Source organism: Giraffa tippelskirchi, chromosome 6 (genome assembly GCF_054371585.1).
Source record: "Giraffa tippelskirchi isolate mGirTip1 chromosome 6, T2T-mGirTip1v1.2.pri, whole genome shotgun sequence".
NCBI lineage: Eukaryota > Metazoa > Chordata > Mammalia > Artiodactyla > Giraffidae > Giraffa > Giraffa tippelskirchi.
In genome coordinates, this window is record NC_137280.1 from 38976502 (window position 1) to 38995358 (window position 18857).

The following is an 18857-nucleotide window of genomic DNA, read 5'->3' on the forward strand; positions in this document are numbered from 1 at the left end:
GATGCTCAAAAGTTGCTTCTGCTTCCTCAGAATATAAATAAATTTATTTTTCAAGTTGATTGGCATAATTATCTTTTCATATTTGAAACAGCACCAGCTACTGTTTAAAGCTTTTAGTTCTCTGTAATATATACTGGCAAAACTTCTGACAATATGTTATAGTTATAACACTTTTCACTTTGGTTTTAAATTAGAATTAATCCCCAATATGCTAGGATTTTTTTTGTGTGTAATAAATGAATTTCTATGTATCTATTTTAGAAAGTGAAAATGTTAGTCACTCAGTCATGTTTGACTTTTTGCAACGTCATGGGCTATAAACTGCCAGGCTCCTCTGTCCATGCAATTCTCCAGGGAAGGATATTGGAATGGGTAGCCCTTCCTTTCTCCAGGGGATCTTCCTGACCCAGGAATCAAACCTGGGTCTCCTGTATTGCAAGCAGATAATTTCCCCTCTGAGCCGCCAGGAAAGCCCATTTATTTTAAAATGTTACTAGCTATTTCTCATTCTGGAGATAGCTGAGAAAATAATCACTCAAGTAATATCCAGCAGAGCTTAATACTCTGTAAAAATCCAGCTGAAAAAAGTTGGATTTAAGTATTTCCAAACTTTTTTCAGAAATCAGAATAAGTTTTCTTCAAATAATATGTTATGTTAAAGCCAAAATGGAAAACAGATAAGGGCTGGGTAGTTCTAGTTGAACTACAAGAGGGGTGCCTGGAGATTCTGTGGGTATGTTTGAGCAATGTCCATAGGTGTATGGTATATCGTTACAAACCTGTGATATTTTGAGTGGTATAATTCCCTTAAATAATGACAACCAGGAATATTATGTAGTGTATACCTAAGAAACTTCTATCATGGCCTTTTGGAATAATGAGTTAAATTTTCTCAGAAAAAGAAACATAAATATATATTCACAGCTCCGGAAAAATAAATCAAGTGGTAGCTAGTTCTGGAATTATGGAATAGAAATACGTTTTTCCTCTTCTATTAAGTACAATTCAAAGCTCTAGATATTACATATTTAAAAAAGAAACATAGAAAGCCTGGAAGGTAGAAAGATGAAGGCAGACCAGCTAGTGACATGGGACCCAAATAATGACACAGTGGTGAGTTTACCAGATATTCTTTTTGTTTCATATAACCAAACTTGGAGCTAAAGAAGGTGGTGACCTGGAAATACCAACAAATACAAACTATAAAGGGTCCATTGAAAGGGTATTCTTGCTGCCAAATATTAGCAAAATGGTAGTCCAGTAAGGGTCTTCCCAAGTAGTTCAGTGGTAAAGAGTCTGCCTGCCAATACAGGAGATGTGGGTTTGATCCTTGGTCGGAAAGAGCCCATGGAGGAGGAAATGGCAATCCACTCCAGTATTCTTGCCTTAAAAAAGCCCATAGACAGAGGAGCTTGGCAGTTACAGTTCATTGGATCACAAAGAGCTGGACATGACTAAGCAACTGAACACACAACCCAGTAAAACAAAAAATGTTTAGGCAGTAACCACTATATGCCAACCAAAGGACACAGAACAAAAGACCCACCCCCAGTCACGCCAGCAAAGGCTGACTGACGATCCTAGACTTCCACACTTACCAGAATAAAATGAGATGCCTCAATCCACCTGCTAGTGTGATGTCAGACAAGACCAGGTAGAGGGCTGTGGGCCATCCCTGACAGTTGGTAATGAGCCCTCTATTTACACAAGCTTTGGTGTAAGTACTGCACTGAGGGTATCCTGAAATTCCAAGGTTATATAGCAGTAACAAGGTACTTTCCCCTCTAGAGTGGGGTGATAGCAAAGGAGGACTAGTGTAAAGTCAGAAATTTTTTAGTGTTAATGAAGCCACATCACCATTTCTGCGGGGCTAGTGGAATGATGTTAATGAAGACCAAGTAAGGAATACCAACAAGGTGCTCCTACTTCTTCCATTCAAAGAAGGGCGGCCTAGTGAGGAACATAAACTCCCACCCCTACTCTGCAGTAATGTTGACCCATTTCCTTGAGTCTCAAAGGAGGCCACAGGGGAAGCTGTACTGCATTTACTGCCACCTGGCAGGTGGGAGCTTTTGTCTTCTTCTTCCCTTGTTAGAGAAGTATCAAAGGAAGCCATCCAAAACTGATTTAAATAAGATCCAGAATCCCATTACATAATGCCTAAGTGCTCAGGCTTCAATATGAAACTGTCAGACAAGAACTAAGAAGATCTCAAACTAACTGGGAAAAAGAAAAAAAGGCACTTAATAGATGCCAACACTGAAATGACAGAGATGTTAGAATTATATGAAGAGTTAAAAAGCAGTCATCATAAAATTCCTTCAGTAGACAATTACAAAGGTGTTTAAAACAAATCTGAAAAATAGGAAATGTCTACAAATGGATTTTTTAAAACTGAATAACACAATAATTGAAATAAACACTCAAACAGATGTGCTCAAAAGCAGAAGGGGACAGAGGAAGAATCTGAGAAGTGGAAGAACAATAGAATTACCCAATGTGAGAAACAAAGAAAATACACTTAAAAAATGAACACAGTTCAGAGATCTCTGAGACTTTGATAATAGAGTTAACATTTGTGTCGTTAGAGTCCAGATATAAAAGGGGAAAGTGGGGAAATGAAAAAGTAACTGGAAAATAATGGTTGAAATAAGTTCCCAAATTTGGCAAAAGACATATTAATACATTTACAAATTCAAGAAGTTGAGCTAAATGGGATAAATCCCCCAAATCCAAAATAAGACACACTATAGTCAAACTTCTGAAAACTAAATCCAAAGACAACATTTGAAAACATCAAGGGAGAAATGATATCTTATCTAAAGAAGCAGAACAGTTTGACAGCAATTTTCTTTTTAGAAACTATGAAAGTTTAAAGGAAGTGGCACAACATTTTTCAAGTGTTATAAGAAAACCGTCAGCTAGTTATCTTAAGTCCAGTGACAGTATCCTTCAGAAATGCAGGGGCTATCCAGACAAAGAAAGACTGAAAGAATTTTTGCCAGCAGACCTAAACCAAAAGAAGGACTAAAGGAAGTTCTATAAACAGGAAAGAATGATAAAGAAAGAAATTTGGGTACATCATAATGGAAAAAGTAATAAAGTAGGCAAAAATATGGAATTATATAATAAACTTTCTCTCACCACTTTAGTTTTCCAAATAATGCTTGATGGATGGAACAAAAATTATAATACCACTTGACATGGCTCTAAATATATGTAGAGGAAATATTTAAGACAATTATATTACAAATGAAGGAGGATAAAAAGATGTAAAGTGAAGTAAGGATTCCACACTTCATATGAACTGGTAAAATGATACCACCAGTAAACTGTAAGTTATCTATATGTAATATTTTGAGAAACCATTGAAAAAAACTACAAAAAGATATACTCAAAAATCCCATACATAAATCAAATTGAAATTCTACAAAAGAGTTCAAATATCCCATAAAAAGAACATTTAAAAAAAGGAGAGAAATTAAAAAATAGAAAAAAAAGAAAAAATACAAAAAATAAAATGATAGACTTAAACATTAATATATTAATAATTAAATCAAACAAATGATCTAAATGCATCAATTAAAAAAAAACAGACTGGCAGAATTCATTTTAAAACATGATGCAACTATATAATGTCTACAAGAAACTAATTTAAATGTAACAATGTAGGCAGGTTAAAGTGGAAGGATGGCAAAAGTTATATCATATAAATATTAATCAAAAAAACCCCAGAATTGACTAAATTAAAATTACTAGAGATCAGGAAGGATATAATATAATGAAAAAGGGCCAAGCTATCATGAAGAACAGTAATCAAAAATGTGTATGCACTAGGAACAGAGCTGTAAAATATATGAAGTAAAAACTGATAGAACTAAGAAGAGATACAGACAAATTCACAACTATAGGTAAAGATTTCAGAGACCTTCTCTCAACAGTTGATAGAAGAACTAGATAGAAAATCAGCAAGAGAAAAACTCAGTGGTGCCCATGGAGCATATACCAAAATAGTCCATACACGGGCCATAAAACAAGCATCAGAAATTTAATTTGAGGTTTAATAACTGATTCATATAGAATGTGTTCAAAACTCAGCATTCAAAAAACAAAGATCACGGCATTTGGTCCCACCACTTCATGGCAAACAGATGGGGAAACAATGACAGACGTTATTTTCTTGGGCTACAAAATCACTGCAGATGGTGACTGCAGCCATAAAATTAAGAGATGCTTGCTCCTTGGTAGAAAAGCTATGACAAAGACAGCATATTAAAAAGCAGAGACGTTACTTTGCCAACAATGATCCGTATAGTCAAAGCTATAGATTTTCCAGTAGTTATGTATAAATGTGAGAGTTGGACCATAAAGAAAGCTGAGCGCTGAAGAATTGATGCTTTTGAACTGTGGTGTTGGAGAAGACTCTTGAGAGTCCCTTGGGCTGCAAGGAGATCCAATCAGTCCATCCTAAAGGAGATCAGTCCTGGGTGTTCACTGGAAGGACTGATGCTGAAGCTGAAGCTCCAATACTTTGGCCACCTGATGCGAAGAACTGACTTATTGGAAAAGACCCTGACGCTGGGAAAGATTGCAGGCAGGAGGGAAAGGGGATGACAGAGGATGAGATGGTTGGATGGCATCACTGACTCAATGGACCTGAATTTGAGCAAGCTCTGAGAGCTGGTGATGGACAGGAAAGCCTGGTGTGCTGCAGTCCATGGGGTCTCAAACAGTCAGACCCGAGTGAGCGACTGAACTGAACTGACTGATAATGTGTTCTCTGGCCACAAATGAACCAAACTAGAAATCAATGGTAAGAGTAGAACAGGAAAATATCCAAACACTGATAAACTAACCAATACACTGCATCAAAAATGGAACAAAGTTTTTAAAAATATATTGAACCGAATGAAAATACAATATACTAACATTTGTTTGGCACGGTTAAAGGAAAGTGAGAGTGACATTTATATCACTAAATTCATATATTAGAAAAGCTTATAATCTAAACTATCTCAAGAACCTAGAACAACAAAAGCAAAATAAATCCAAAGCAAGTCACCAATCATGCCTAGTGCCATTTAATATGGACCTGTGCCAAAATTAAATACTATCTTACTGTAATGTATAATTGTGTTCCATGCTGAAGAGTGAGTCTCACCAAACATATCTAGCAATAGAAGACAAATATTACTAATTGCATCATCAACTTACAATTAACTCACATATATTTTTCTCTTGCCTTTTCAGAGATAAAATGTTTTCAAAGTACAACATTGTATACACACTTTCCCTAGTGGCTCAGTGGTAAAGAATCCGCCTATCAAGTAAGAGACTCGGATTCAATTCTTGTGTAGGGAAGACCTTCTGGAGAAGGAAATGGCAACTCACTCCAATATTCTTGCCTAGGAAATTCCATGGACAGAGAAGCCTGGTGGGCTACAGTCCATGGGGTCACAAAAGAGTGGGACATGGCTGAGCAACTAAACAGCAACAGCAACACACATTTTCACTACATATGTACTTGTCTATTCAATTAGTAAAATGCATTTGAACATGCAGTACAAACTTGTGTAGCCAGAAAAACAGCCATTGTATTTAGTCTCCTTTAGTTTACAGATAATAAAAAAAGTCAGTGATTCTAGAAATATACCATTTTAACCAATTAACCAAATTAAGACAAATTAAACAATAAACTTTTGTACTACATAATGAATTAATTTTATTTTAGCAAATCTTGAAGAAAGTATGTGTTATGATCTCTGGACTAAAATATACTTAAAAAATAAAAATAAAGACATTGTCTCACATTTTGAAAATTGATGTCAAATTAAGTGACTAAATTAGAGTTTCTATAATTACATACTTTTCTACTTCACATATTCAAGAGCAATGTTATGGCATAAAGGAAACTTTTCTTTGAATACTTGAAAAACAATATGGCATTCAATGCCTACAAAATTATCCCTTTATCTCTGACCAGGGTATGTGCCAAAGAAAATTAAAGGAAGAAAGTAAGTGAATACCACAATGGGCAACTTGATTTGGTAAAGATCACAATTTGAGTTAGATCAGTTATGTCCTATTGAAAACTATAAGATAATGGTAAAGCTATTTACATTTGAGCATTGCTGAAACATTCTTCTTTGCTTTTCATTGGATGCTAGGGAAAATTATGTAATTACTAAGTATAATGATGCTTTTTTAATAAGAGATCGTTTCATAGGATCAAAAGACAGGCTGCCGAATTTCTTTTTTTTTTTGCCCATAAAGCAAAAGTAATTGCTTTCTGTTTATTCTTTGCCTATTCTGTGAAACTTATTTTGAAGGTAGTCATACAAAAAATGCTGGCATGGACAATAAGAGGTACTTTCTAGGGTAGGTGTTATTTAATTAAATACAAAAAGAAAATTTAAAATAATACTATGCTCACAATAATGAGACAGCTCTAATTGAAAGCCACTAGAGTGCTTTTAGCACACTCCTCAGCATCAAGCAGCCATGGCAAAGTAGTTGTTCCTTCACAAATCATCTTTCATCAGTTCTGTCTTATCCTCTTATCCTGAGAGGCATATTCAATATAATTATATCTTCCATTTCCCCATTTGTCTTTAATTGGTTAGAATACTATCAATTGTCTGAAATGGGGGTCCTTTAAAAAAATCTATATGTTTAATTTATATATTTATATATATATATATTTGAAGATGTAGAATATTACAATCTCAAATTGCATCTTTCTTTTATTAAGACAATAAAATACAACTCAGAATATTTTTGAGTCACCATCATTAAATTATTAGCTCAATATTACAGGAACAATAGAGCAGAGCACTGAGGTTATTAAACAGTATAGATCTAGATCATCAACTTAACAATAAAATCAAATTTTTGTTCAAAATTAAAGGACTGCATAAATTCGTTTCCTTTGCCAAATTCTACTACATCCTCTTCCATGTTCCGAGTTATATTTGTCAGTGTAGGAAAATATTTAACACCAAATTTAGACATCTTTGAGTTATGCTGTCTTGAATACTAATATCTCTCAGCCAATTTGCATTTAGATACTACTATTAGCTAAAGAGTTATTGATCTATGATAGGTATTAATTCAATGATCAACATAAATACTCTAAGTAGAGCTATAATTACACAGCTAAGTGGATGCTTTCTCTTGAAAAGATTTTAAAACTATTTTAGTGGTATAACAGGATCAGCACAATACCTCCAAACTAGCACCCTGGGACATTAATAAATGTAAAGTTTTAAAAGATTCCATGGCCAAATAAGCAAATACAAAATTAAATACACTCTTGTTTTAGCGTAGTGTGTCTCAGAATTTTTATTATGTTGATGAGTATATTAAGTGGGGCAAACATTTAGAAAAGCTAATCTTTCAATAGGATTAATGAAAAGAAGATTTCTATGAGTAAATATATATAAGAAATATTCTCTTTTCCAACAGACGTAAACAGAATTGTCTGACAAAGTCGTCTGGCCCAGGACATAAGAATAATGCATTTAAAAGAATCATCTGCTGCACATTTTTCATTTGTTGTGATATTTGATCCAAACTATTTCATGTCTTCCATTTAACTTTTGAATAAAAAATTAAAGCTAAAAGCAGGTTTAGTACAGGAGAAGAGCTGCAGAGGGCCAGAGCTAAGCCAGTGGGCTCTATTTTTGAAGCAGCCTTTTATTTCTGCATCTCTGATATCCAAGGCATAGCTTTCAAAAACACTTCTCTTGTGACTAGGTTGCTTTTATCTTTCCCATTTTATTAAAGGAGTTAAATGGAAAGTATTCTGAAACTCCAATTTAGCTTTTATTTTTCAATAAAAATGACAGTCGAAAAACAGTATAACCACAGGAGAGGCAGGGCAACCTGGCACAGAGGGGGTGGATGCCCGCTGAGCTGGGACTACAAAGTGTTTGGATAACACACTCACCAGGCTTTCTAAATACCTTGGTGAGACACTGTCAGAGGAGGGCAAATAATGGTCTTTATCTTTGAATTCACCCCAGCTCTTTCTACTGTCATGAAATTTTTATTTAAAGAAATCTAAAAAGAAGACCATTTGAATATGGTTCTTAAATACTCTAATGCACTTATTTGGGTTTGATGTGCCTTTATGCCATAACTTAGAAAGTATAAATTTCTCATCTTCATTATAAGTAGAATAGGCTATCCCCAGGCCTCTCCCATTAATCATACTGCTCATTCGACAGTATATCCTTAAGTAATATTTACTGAATTTATAGTGAAGTCCTAAGTTGTGAGCATGAACTGCCTCCATAAATAACCTTCTAAAACATCATGTATTTAGAAAAGGTTTGAGATTGTCAAAAGTGCCATAAACCTTGAATAGTTTTAGAATAAAAATCTCAAAACAGGCAGTAATTTCTAAAATATATCATAGATATATTAATATAACTGATAGAGAAGAACGTTCTGCATTGGTTTATTTTATTTTTTGCCAGCATCATGCAGGGTTAAGGTGCTCCTGTTCACTTATTTATTTTAAGGATGGTGTGTGTTCATTGATGATATGATGATACTAATACTTGGTAGATTACGGTGTGGAGGTTTATATTGAATTCAGTATAACAATATAACCTGAAATTACACAAAAGAAATTATGTTAATATTGTAAGCTTTATTTTTCAAAATCTTAAATGAGAAAGAAATTTACATTAGTATTGACCAATAGAGACCTGGAGGTAAATGATAGAGGTTGAGATGAAAGAAGGGGGAAATCTTTCCTTAGTATATTTTGGGAGAGGCACAGAGTCAACAGCTCAGATTCGTGGGTCTGCTATCCTAAGCTGTAAATTCCAAGATCTGAGGAGCAGATCTTAATGTTCTGCCTGGCTTTGCCTTGATCCTGGGTGGAGATATTCTGAATTGGTTTAAAGATGAATAACACTGGGTTTTGCAGTGAGTGGTCCCCTCCAAGTCTTTTCACTTAGACGAGCCAAGTTAAAATATTAGTGAAAATGATTTTCTATAAGAAACATGAAATGAGATACTTAAAGATGCTTCAGAAACGTAATAAGTGTGCCCTAATTGTTAGATGTTATTAAAATGTGACATGGAGGGTCTTCTCCACATTCACACGGTTATCAGATTAATACATTAGTGCATTGTCCTCTCAATCTGAAATTAGTAGTAGCTGCTCTAGGGGCATAAATGCTAATCTAGCCTTCTTTTTACCAGTAGTTACAAGTTCATCAAAGTACCAAAATAATTAGAAGGTTATAATAGATAGATGTGGGCTGAGGGTATGGGAAGTTCCACGATAACAATGTCTGAATCTTCAGGGTGTCTTTCACATTATTTTAGAGGTATGTTTTACTGGTTTTCCATGGTTTCCCTTTTATCATGAACCAGATTAACCAATAGATTTCACTTGATAAACTTCTGTTGAATTTGTGACCATATAAATTGTTTTGACAAGCATGCTTTGTGAAAAGTATTTAAAAGGTGGCTTTATATTTACAGCAAAAGAACCTGTCCCCATATTTAAAATATAGTTATAAATCTGAATATTTTAAATCTACAATTAGCTGCATCAAATTACTGAAAATCATAATGCATCAAGAAAAAAATTTTAATATGTTGTCACATTTTTGGTAACTGTTTAAAGTTAAAGAAAACAGACATGCCAAGTAGATAATACCTAACTTCCATTAAAGAAATAAGATTAACTGTTACACGCCTTGTTTTATAATGAAGAAAGCCATCTGCTTTATCCAAAAAGATTCCTGGAATTGTAACTCTTATTTGGCTCCTTTATTATAGTTTCCATTTGGTAACATTGACTAATTAATAGATTGATTGCCTTTTGTCTATTTTGACTTTGCCGAAAGAAAGAAAGCTTCTTGAGAGATGTGATAACACCAGAAATGGTATTCCAAAGGCCCTGTGATTGCATGACCTGGAGATAACTCATTACTGAGGCAGAAAGAGTTGCTATTAAGGATGGAATATAAGATGCAGAACCTTTATGACTATGTTAAAAACGTTTATGCGTCAACATATCCTACTGCCCACTGACCCAGGAAGTGGAAAAATAGATTTATCATCTAGATAATTCAGGGTAACCTTTCCCTTTGCTAAAATTGTTTGGAAAATTATATAAATTTTCTTTGCTCAAATCAGAAAGCTTTTTTTTCCTGAAATTTGAGATGCTGTTTTGACCAATTGAAGACATTCAGAAACTCCTCTGCCCTCTTTAAATTCAACATCATTATTAGAAAGTGTGCTTTCTGTTATATTCATAGCACTTATGCTGAGCTTAATTTCTAAACAGGTTCAAGTTTTATTTTATTAGGAAAATAATATACAGTCATTGGAAAAATTCAACCAATGCAGGCATGTATAGAGTGAAAATGCATGCGTGCATTGTCACTCAGTTGTGTCTGACTCTTTGTGACCCTGTGGACTCTAGACCACCAGGCTTCTCTGTCCATGGGATTCTCCAGGCAAGAATACTGAAGTGGGTTGCCATGCCCTTCTCCAGGAGATCTTCTTTACTTAGAGATTTAACTCATATCTCCTATGTCTCCTGCATTGGAGGCAGATTCTTTACCCACTTAGCCATTTGCGAAGCCCTTAGGATAAAAGTAAAGGCATCCATATTCAAACATCCCTACCCTGATACTGTCCCCCATGGACAGAGGAGCCAGGGGGTCACAAACAGACAAGACTGAGCAGAAAAAAAGACCCTACTACTCTCCCTAGAACTAGCCACAGTCAGCATTGTTAAGATCACTTCTCTAGACATTCAACAGTTCAATATATCTTCATGGGTGTATACTGTATAGTTTATACATATAAATCGGTACAGATGTTTTTCTACTTCTGGCTTTTTTTAGATAACACTACATTTTGGAGATCTTTCCATGTCAGCACAATGAAAACTGCATAAAGTACCAAAGCATTGAAGTACCAAAATTTATTCAACAACTCTGTATTAAGTTGTGCTAGTCTCTTGAAGATTCTGCTAGTCACAAGAAACGGTGGTCACCATGAAGGATTTTGCTGTTTTTCTAGATATGAGGAGAGACAAGAATTGGGCTCATAAAATCAGTTCCTGAGAATATCTAACTATCTAAAGACCTGCCCTATCAATTTTCCAGGACCACAAAGTTCATCATTTCTGCTCTCCACCCTGAACTCCTTTAAGGGGTGATGGAGATAGCAGCTGCAGCAGCACATGATTTAATCCTTGAAGAGGTAGATTGCAAGCACCCATGGCAAGGGCCAGTGTGTAGCTGACAATCCTCAAGAAGCAATAACTTATTCTGTATTTCTGACATTATACCTGTTCTTTGTAAATCTTTCTTTCAATAGAATAAATACTCATAATACTTCTTTTTATATTTGTTGTACCCTTGAGTATTTATATTTATTAATTTCTCTACTATATGGTGAGGTGTTATTACTGCTGCTGCTGCTAAGTCGCTTCAGTCATGTCCGACTCTGTGCGACCCCACAGACGGCAGCCCACCAGGCTCCGCCATCCCTGGGATTCTCCAGGCAAGAATACTGGAGTGGGTTGCCATTGCCTTCTCCGGTGCATGAACAGGAAAAGTGAAAGTGAAGTCGCTCAGTCATGTCTGACTCTTAGCGACCCCATGGACTACAGCCTACCAGGCTCCTCCGTCCATGGGATTTTCCAGGCAAGAGTACTGGAGTGGGGTGCCATTGCCTTCTCCGGTGTTATTACTATTATCACATAATAAATATGCTGCTTTAAATTATTTATATTGAGTTTTATTTTACATTTCTCTTCTTAAAACTATTTTTGAATATCTGTTTTTTACTTAGACTACAGTATAATACATCTGAGGAAAGCTACTTATTTTAATGAGAGGCAAAAAAATTATACTAACTTTCTTGCAAATATTTAAATTGTGTATAGGAGTACATTTCCCTAACTTCCTATTTCTTCTCTCTCTCCTTTTTTTTTTTTTGACCAATGTTCCATTATCTCTTTACCCTAAGGACCTACAGTTTAATGACAATTGAGTTATCTTAGATAAGATAAACCACTCCCTAGGATTCAATATATTATCTGCTCTTGGCTTCCTAATTTAAGCCCACAGCAGAAGAGGCAATAGTTTCCCCTTGGTTATGCAAAGTTTTAGCCTAGAGGAAAAAGTAAAGAAAGTAGGAATAATATCTGAAGGTTGAAAGGTAGTTTCTGTTTCTTCAGGATTCGGTTAATCCATACTAGTTTTCAAGTGCTTATTACTGAATTTAAATACAGTTGGGAGAGATATCCCTTTGAGATGAGATGTTGCCATTGGTTCCTATTCCAAAAGGATTCTATTCCTTCAAGAGGAATCCTCTACAGTGCAATTGATTTCTTTCCTATATTCTAATCTGCTCCTGTCAAAAAAATAAAATGTGGTTGCTTCGGCAGCATATATACTAAAATTGGAATGATGCAGAGAAGATTAGCATGGCCCCTGTGCAAGGATGACATGGAAACTCCTGAAGTGTTTCAAATTTTTATTTGTGTCATTGTAAGGCAGAAACCAACACAACACTGTAAAGCAATTATCCTCCAATTAAACATTTTTTAAAATAAAAAATAAAAATAATTATCAAAAATTAAACAAAATTACTGAGAAATTTACAAATTGTCTTTCTCTTATTTTAATATCTTTTGATTTCCATTCATAATGTGTTAGGAGTCTATTCATGTGTCCCTATACCTTTTTAGGCACTTACTCCCATATTCATTGCAGCACTATCTGCAATGCTGCTAAGTCACTTCAGTTGTGTCCGACTCTGTGTGACCCCACAGACGGCAGCCCACCAGGCTCCCCCGTCCCTGGGATTCTCCAGGCAAGAACACTGGAGTGGGTTGCCATGTCCTTCTCCAATGCATGAAAGTGAAAAGTGAAAGTGAAGTCGCTCAGTCGTGTCCGACCCTTAGCGAACCCATGGACTGCAGCCTACCAGGCTCCTCTGTCCATAGGATGTTCCAGGCAAGAGTACTGGAGTGGGTTGCCATTTCCTTCTCCGCTATCTGCAATAGCCAAGACATAGAAACAACCCAAGTGTCCATTAATAGATGAATGAATAAGAAAGGACACGGTATATATACACAATGGAATATTACTCAACCATCAGAAAAGCTGGAAAGGCAGGAAAGAAATTCTGCCATTTTCAACAAATGGATGGACCTTGAGCACATTCTGCTGAGATAAGTCAGACAAAGGAAAACAAGTACTGTATGATGTCATTTGCTTCCCAGTAGCTCAGGTGGTAAAGAATCTGGCTGTAATGCAGGAGACCCAGGTTCAATCCCTGGGTTGAGGAGATCCCCCAGATAAGGAAATGGCAACCCCCTCCAGTATTCTTACCTGGAGAATTCTGTGGAAAGAGGACTTGATGGGCTAAAAAGGGGTTGCAGAGTTGGACATAACTGAGTGACTCACACACACATGCACACACTCACACACACAAACACAAGATGTCACTTACATGAGACATAAAAAAGTCAAACTTATAAAAATCATAGAGTGAAACAATGTTTAGCAGAGGATGGAGAAGGGGGAGTATAAAACCGATGTACTTTAAGGGTACAAACTTGGCAACGAGTAGTAAATAAGCTGTAGAGCTCTTCCTAAACTCTTGTATTCCTACCTGCTAAAGTCCTGAATTAAGTGTGGAATCTGACTTCAGTGAGAACAGCTCCAATCGGTATTGTTAAAAAATAAAATTTATGACTTTGGCAATTTCATCTTTCTGTTTCTGTCTGATGTATTTCTCTAATTTCAGCAAGATCTTAAAGTCATCTAAGTTTTGTGTTACTCTTTGTATTATTTAATTTTCTCCTGTTCCTGACCTCTTTGTGGCTGTAATTCTTTTAGGAAAAGGGATGTGTCGCTATTCTCACTTTCATTATGTTTACTATCTGCAAAATTCCACTCTAAAGTTCTTTCACTCGTCTCTTGAGATATTTACCAGTCTGGGACGTTAAAGTTTCCAAAAGTAACAAAAACTTCTCTTTTAAAAATTAGTGCTTCCTTTTTAGAGTAGGAGATTTCTACAATGTTGTTTTTATTTGATATTTGCATTTTGCTGACATGGAGTGATAGTGACAACAAAAGGTACATTTCTACTATGATCTCTGTTTACTGCTGTAATGCTTGTTGCTTCTTTCTCATTATTCTTTTATTTATTTATTTTTTTAAATTTTTTGATATGGACCTTCTTCCTACTTACTTTCAGTGCAGTTCAGCTGGACTTGTCAGATATTAACCTTTCTTGCTGCTGGAGCTAAATCTAACTGGACTCAACTAATTCAAACGTTTTATTTCCCTTTCCCCCTCTTTCCAAATCTCCTGTTTGAAATGTAATAATAAAGCACAATATTTAAAGTTGGTTCCATCCCTCACTGACTTGTTTCGCATCAGAATCCAGGACAATCTTATGAATACTTATTTTAATACTGTATGAATTGTATCATGGCCATTGTGATTTGCAAACTGGGCTATAAATACTCTTGGGAACACAGCTTCTATAGTAGGAATACTAAAAGCTCTTGCAACTCCTTAGAGAATCAACTCTACTCAAAACCTTGGGAGAAAACTATTTAGTATTTAAAAAAAAAATTGGACATATTATAGGAAACATCATAAAATTATTTTAAAGGGTAAAGATGAGACTTTAAAGGAATTTTATGACTACATTCAGCAGTTTTGATCTAAGCTCAACAAATGAATGAAAGTTTACATTCATTCTTCTCTATCATTATTGACAGATGCTGCTAAGAAGTACTGACCCAAATGTTTTGAAATAGTTATATCAAATAAGTATTTTCATTGCCCCTGAGCAAGCAAAGATGCTTCAGAATGAAACACTAACTTAATTAATGTAAAATATATACAAACACACATAGACGTTAAAAATTCAAGTTTTCAAAAAACATTTAATAACATTAGAAAAGTTCATGGACTTTTTAATTAAGTGAAAAATAAAGCTGGCTATGAAGCTTATTGATGATGGGAATTCAACTTTTGGTTACAAAATACATATATTTTATTATGTGTGTGTTAGTTGCTCAGTCATGTCGAACTCTTTGTGATCCCATGGACTTTCACCCACCAGGCTCCTCTGTTCTGGAATTCTCCAGGCAAGAGTGCTGGAGTAGGTTGTTACTTCCTTCTCCAGGGGAAATTCCCATCCCAGGGATCGAACCCAGCTCTCCTGCATTGCAGGCAAATTCTTTACCATCTGAGCTGCCACTATACATATAAACTAAATGCAAATGAACACAACACATAAACATGTTAAAATGTCAGATGCTCTGTTATGTTGGTGGAATTTGATAATTTTCATTTTCTTGTTTATATTTTTCTCTATTTTTATCAATAATTAAACATTCTATAATCAGAACAAATCTGTTTTAGTATTCAATAAAAACTTTCATATTCTATTATATATTCTTTTAGAATAGTGATTATATCCTATTTAACTTTGAGTCACTCAAATGAAAGCTGAAACCACCTACAGCACACAGCTTATTCTCTACATTAACATAACTCTACTCCACCATTAGGCTGTCTTCACCAATATCACTTTACTATTTCATTGTCTTCATCAACCAACATACGTTTACTATTCCAGGAAACTCTTGACCAGGAAGATAAGTTGAAAGTAACTTTATTGTTCATTTAGAAGCTTCCAGGAAAAATCCTTTAAATGAACATCAAGCCATCAAAACTTTTCAATACACACTATTACCTCATATTTATTTTTCAGTGCTAGTCACTCCTTCCCCCATCACCCCCACATTGAAAGATCCTCCATAAACTGACTCCGAAATCTCATAAATATCCTAACTTTGCCTTCTTTCTTCTCTGAGACAAGGAAATCTCTGTCAGAGTGGTGTCCTCACTTATAACATAAGAATAAACTTACTTTTGTTTTATCAACAGGTTTGCCTGGTGAAGTTTCTTTTAGGGAAGGAAAGTTTCTTTTAGATGACAAAAGTGTGAGTAGCACAGAGCCTTATACCATAACAGGTGTTTGCTAAGTATATATAATCTACTACCTGTATATATGAGTATATATTATCCACTAACTACTACTGTGGGTAGGAATCCCTTAGAAGAAATGGAGTAGCCACCATAGTCAACAAAAGAGTCCGAACTGCAGTACTTGGATGCAATCTCAAAAATGACAAAATACATAATCGTTCACTATCACGGTAATTCAAGTCTATGCCCCGACCAGTAATGCCGAAGAAGTTGAAGTTGAACAGTTCTATGAAGACCTAGCTAGAGCTAACACCCAAAAAAGATGTCCTTTTCATTATAGGGGACTGGAATGCAAAAGTAGGAAGTCAAGAAACAACTGGAGTAATAGGCAAATTTGGCCTTGGAGTACAGAATGAACCAGGACAAAGGCTAATAGCGTTCTGCCAAGAGAACGCACTGGTCATAGCAAACACCCTCTTCCAACAACACAAGAGAAGACTCTACACACGGACATCACCAGATGGTTGACACCGAAATCAGATTGATTATATTCTTTGCAGCCAAAAATGGAGATGCTCAATACAGTCAGCAAAAACAAGACCGGGAGCTGACTGTGGTTCAGATCATGAACTCCTTATTGCCAAATTCAGACTTAAATTGAAGAAAGTGGGGAAAACCACTAGACCATTCAGGTATGACCTAAATCAAATCCCTTATGACTATACAGCAGAAGTAAGAAATAGATTTAAGGGACTAGATCTGATAGAGTGCCTGGTGAACTATGGATGGAGGTTTGTGACATTGTACAGGAGACAGGAATCAAGACCATCCCCAAGAAAAAGAAATGCAAAAAAGCAAAATGGCAGTCTGAGGAGGCCTTACAAATAGCTGTGAAAAGCGGGAAGCAAAAAGCAAAGGAGAAAAGGAAAAATATACCCACTTGAATGCAGAGTTCCAGAGAATAGCAAGGAGAGATAAAAAGCCTTCCTCAGTGATCAATGCAAAGAAAAAGAGGAAAACAATAGAAAGGGAAAGACTAGAGATCTCTTCAAGAAAATTAGAGATACCAAGAAAACATTTCATGGGCTCAATAAAGGACAGAAATGGTATGGAGCTAACAGAAGCAGTAGATATTAAGAAGCGGTGGCCAGAACACACAGAAGAACTGTACAAAAAAGATCTTTACGATCCAGATAATCACTCACCTAGAGCCAGACATCCTGGAATGTGAAGTCAAGTGGGGCTTAGGAAGCATCACAATGAACAAAGCTAGTGGAGGCGATGGAATTCCAGTTGAGCTATTTCAAAACCTGAAAGATGACACTGTGAAAGTGCTGCACTCAATATGCCAGCAAATCTGGAAAACTCAGCCGTGGCCACAGGACTGGAAAAGGTCAGTTTTCATTCCAATCCCAAAGAAAGGCAATGGCAAAGCATGTGCAAGCTACTGCACAATTGTACTCATTTCACATGCTAGTAAAGTAATGCTTAAGATTCTCCAAGCCATGCTTCAGCAATATGTGAACTGTGAACTTCCAGGTGTTCAAGCTGGTTTTAGAAAAGGCAGAGGAACCAGAGATAAAATTGCCAACATCTGCTGGATCATCAAAAAAGCAAGGGAATTCCAGAAAAACATCTACCTCTGCTTTATTGACTATGCCAAAGCCTTCGACTGTGTGGATCACAATAAACTGTGGAAAATTCTGGAAGAGATGGGAACACCAGACCATCTGACCTGTCTCTTGAGAAACCTGTATGCAGGTCAGGAAGCAACAGTTAGAACTGGACATGGAACAACAGACTGGTTCCAAATAGGAAAAGGAATATGTCAAGGCTGTATATTGTCACCCTGCTTATTTAACTTGTATGCAGAGTACATCATGAGAAATGCTGGGCTGGAAGAAACACAAGCTGGAATCAAGATTGCCGGGAGAAATATCAATAACCTCAGATATGTAGATGACACCACCCTTATGGCAGAAAGTGAAGAGGAACTAAAGAGCCTCTTGACGAAAGTGAAAGAGGAGAGTGAAAAAGTTGGCTTAAAGCTCAACATTCAGAAAACTAAGATTATGGCATCTGGTCCCATCACTTCATGGGAAATAGATGGGGAAACAGTGTCAGACTTTATTTTTTTGGGCTCCAAAATCACTGCAGATGGTGACTGCAGCCATGAAATTAGAAGACGCTTGCTCCTTGGAAGGAAAGTTATGACCAACATAGACAGCATATTAAAAAGCAGAGACATTACTTTTCCAACAAAGGTCTGTCTAGTCAAGGCTATAACTTTTCCAGTAGTCATGTATGGATGTGAGAGTTGGACTATAAAGAAAGCTGAGCGCCAAAGAATTGATGCTTTTGAACTGAGGTGTTGGAGAAGACTCTTGAGAGTCCCTTGGACTGCAAGGAGATCCAACCAGTCCATCCTAAAGGAGATCAGTCCTGGGTGTTCATTGGAAGGACTGATGCTGAAGCTGAAACTCCCATACTTTGACCACCTGATGAGAACAGATGACTCATTTGAAAAGACCCTGATGCTGGGAAAGATTGAAGGCAGGAGGAGAAGGGGACGACAGAGGATAAGATGGTTGGATGGCATGATCGACTCGATGGACATGGGTTTGGGTTGACTCTGGGAGTTGGTAATTGACAGGGAGGCCTGGCGTGCTGTGGTTCATGGGGTTGCAAAGAGTCAGACATGACTGAGGGACTGAACTGAACTGAACTGAATTCACTAAATTATTCTCAGTGTCTTTGTATCTCTAAGGATACAAAGACTCAATCCTCTTTGTGACTGTGGACTTCCATGATTCAATCCACTTTGAAGACAAACATAAATTGCACCGTACTTACCTT

General features: G+C 36.2%; 1 non-coding gene across 1 annotated transcript; it reads left to right on the forward strand.

Moving 5' to 3' along the window:
* Nucleotides 1-12418: 12418 nt before the first annotated feature.
* LOC145511762 (U6 spliceosomal RNA) lies at nucleotides 12419-12521 on the forward strand. Its single transcript, XR_014058143.1, has one exon. It is a non-coding gene; the product is annotated as a U6 spliceosomal RNA (small nuclear RNA).
* The last annotated feature ends 6336 nt before the right edge of the window (nucleotides 12522-18857 follow it).